At 58.0% G+C, this 2971-nt stretch overlaps 1 non-coding gene and 1 pseudogene across 1 annotated transcript; both read right to left on the bottom strand.

Moving 5' to 3' along the window:
- Positions 1-461: 461 nt before the first annotated feature.
- Positions 462-615, bottom strand: LOC145234994 (5.8S ribosomal RNA). Its single transcript, XR_013861507.1, has one exon. It is a non-coding gene; the product is annotated as a 5.8S ribosomal RNA (ribosomal RNA).
- Positions 616-916: 301 nt separating this feature from the next.
- LOC145235430 (small subunit ribosomal RNA) lies at positions 917-2644 on the bottom strand (annotated as a pseudogene).
- Positions 2645-2971: the final 327 nt, after the last annotated feature.

Here is a 2971-nt window from a genome sequence, read left to right as displayed (position 1 = left end):
CGAGCGCCTCGAGAGCACGCGGATTCGGCGATGGGCACATCCCGCTTCACTCGCCGTTACTGAGGGAATCCTCGTTAGTTTCTTTTCCTCCGCTTAGTAATATGCTTAAATTCAGCGGGTAACCTCGTCCGACCTCAGGCCGAAAATTGGAGCCCAGCTCCAGGCGTTCGTCGACGAGCAGCCTACCGCGGCGGCGGGCGTTCTGCGACGGGCATTAGACGGCGGGCGCTTGACTGGCAGGGCGAGCTCGCGAGCCGCAGTCCTCTTCGAGGCCGACTCGCGAGACTCGCTCGCCTGCGTCGCCGTGCCGCGTCGCAACCCAAATTGCACGCAGTAGGCAGTTCGTGCTGTCATAAGCGGGACGACCAGCGCGCCCGTACGGACCGCCAGCCGACACCGCACCAGCCCGACGCGGCTTCTCCTTTTTAGGGGAGACAAACCGCGCGGGAGCGTTTGAAACGCGACCCTGAGGCGGGCGCGGCTCCGGGATTGACCCGACGCCGCAATTTGCGTTCAGAACGTCGATGCTCAATGTGTCCTGCAATTCACATTAATTCACGCAGCTAGCTGCGTCCTTCATCGACTCGCGAGCCGAGTGATCCACCGCCAAGAGCCCTCGATTGACATTTGTTCTGCACTGCGCCGCGCACAATGTGGTAGCATTCGAAAATTACTGGCGCCGAGCGGTCGACCCGACCTAGTCGGTTCGCCGACGCATGAAGCCGGCTTCGCGGAGCTGGCACTCGGCGCGCAATTTACCAGGTGACCGGTGGCGTTGGGATCCCGGCAGCGGCCGGGGTACCTTCGCCGTTCGGGCGGTCGCGCACGCGCGCACATTGGAGTGACGCACGTGCGGTCGCAGCCGTTTCTCGAGCCTCGCCTCGACCGTTGTGCGCTGACGCCCAACGTCGACCGTTAATGATCCTTCCGCAGGTTCACCTACGGAAACCTTGTTACGACTTTTACTTCCTCTAAATGATCAAGTTAGATCGTCTTCTCGGACACCGGCCCGGCCGTTGCCGACCGCGCCAGGTCCAATCGGAGGACCTCACTAAACCATTCAATCGGTAGTAGCGACGGGCGGTGTGTACAAAGGGCAGGGACGTAATCAACGCGAGCTGATGACTCGCGCTTACTGGGCATTCCTCGTTCAAGGGAAACAATTGCAATTCCCTATCCCTAGCACGACCGGGGTTCAGCGGGTTACCCGGACCTTTCGGCCAAGGCGAGCACACGCTGATCCGGTCAGTGTAGCGCGCGTGCGGCCCCGAACATCTAAGGGCATCACAGACCTGTTATTGCTCAATCTCGTGTGGCTAAACGCCACTAGTCCCTCTAAGAAGTTAAACGCCGACCGATCGGGTCGCGTAACTAGTTAGCAAGCCAGAGTCTCGTTCGTTATCGGAATTAACCAGACAAATCGCTCCACCAACTAAGAACGGCCATGCACCACCACCCACAGAATCAAGAAAGAGCTCTCAATCTGTCAATCCTCACTGTGTCCGGGCCGGGTGAGATTCCCCGTGTTGAGTCAAATTAAGCCGCAGGCTCCACGCCTGGTGGTGCCCTTCCGTCAATTCCTTTAAGTTTCAGCTTTGCAACCATACTTCCCCCGGAACCCAAAGACTTTGGTTTCCCGCAAGCTGCCGGGGAGGTCGTCAAACTAACGCCCCCCGATCGCTGGTTGGCATCGTTTATAGTCAGAACTAGGACGGTATTTCACCTCTAGCGGCACAGTACGAATGCCCCCGTCCGTCCCTCTTAATCATTACCTCGCGCTCCGAAAACCAACAAAATAGAACCGAGGTCCTATTCCATTATTCCATGCACCATTATTCAGGCGAGCCGCCTGCTTTGAACACTCTAATTTTTTCAAAGTAAACGTCCCGGCCGCCGCCGACACTCAGTCAAGGGCACCGGCGGAGCGCCGGGGGTGAGGGCCAGGTGCGGCCAGTGCACGCCTTGCGACGGACCGGCCGCCTGCGCCCAAGATCCAACTACGAGCTTTTTAACCGCAACAACTTAAATATACACTTTTGGAGCTGGAATTACCGCGGCTGCTGGCACCAGACTTGCCCTCCAATGGATACTCGTTAAAGGTTTTAAAGTGTGCTCATTCCAATTACAGGGCCTCGTTTAGAGTCCTGTATTGTTATTTTTCGTCACTACCTCCCCGCGTCGGGAATGGGTAATTTGCGCGCCTGCTGCCTTCCTTGGATGTGGTAGCCGTTTCTCAGGCTCCCTCTCCGGAATCGAACCCTGATTCCCCGTCACCCGTAAGAACCTCGGTAGGCCGATACCCTACCGACGAAAGTTGATAGGGCAGACACTTGAATGATCCGTCGCCGGTGCGAGACCGTGCGATCCGCTGAGTTACCCAGAGTCGCCAAGACGTGTCGGGCGCGACGAAACGCCGGCCCAGTCGGTTTTTGGACTGATAAATGCACGCCCGCCGTGAGGCAGGCGCCTGCCGCATGTATTAGCTCTAGATTTTGTACAGGTATCCACGTACGATGTACGATCAAATGAACCATAACTGATTTAATGAGCCATTCGCAGTTTCACTGTACGAGAGCGCGTACTTAGACTTGCATGGCTTAATCTTTGAGACAAGCATATGACTACTGGCAGGATCAACCAGGTAGCTAACCGTGAGCAATCGCCGTTGCCGGCGGGAGCTCGGGCAGCGCGCATCCGCGTCGCCGCCGCACCTTCTCGATTCGTCAGTTCCACGGGGGAAGACGAGTCCGACGTATTTCGCTTCGTTCGCCGCGCGAACTCCGAAAACAGCCATCACTCCGCGGCAGCGGCCGTGTCGCAAGCAGCGCACGGTCGGCAAAGCACACGGAGATTCCGGGCTCCTGAACCGATCTTCCACGTGGCGTGAGACACCTCCGAAGAGAGCGATTGGCGTCGGACGAGCAGCAGCACATCTGCCCAGCGAGCCTACCGCCATACGGAGCACTGCCAT

This window comes from Phallusia mammillata, chromosome 6 (assembly GCF_965637545.1).
Source record: "Phallusia mammillata chromosome 6, kaPhaMamm4.hap1.1, whole genome shotgun sequence".
NCBI lineage: Eukaryota > Metazoa > Chordata > Ascidiacea > Phlebobranchia > Ascidiidae > Phallusia > Phallusia mammillata.
The sequence above is the reverse complement of the archived record's forward strand: the minus strand, read 5'-3'. Positions and strand labels throughout refer to the sequence as shown.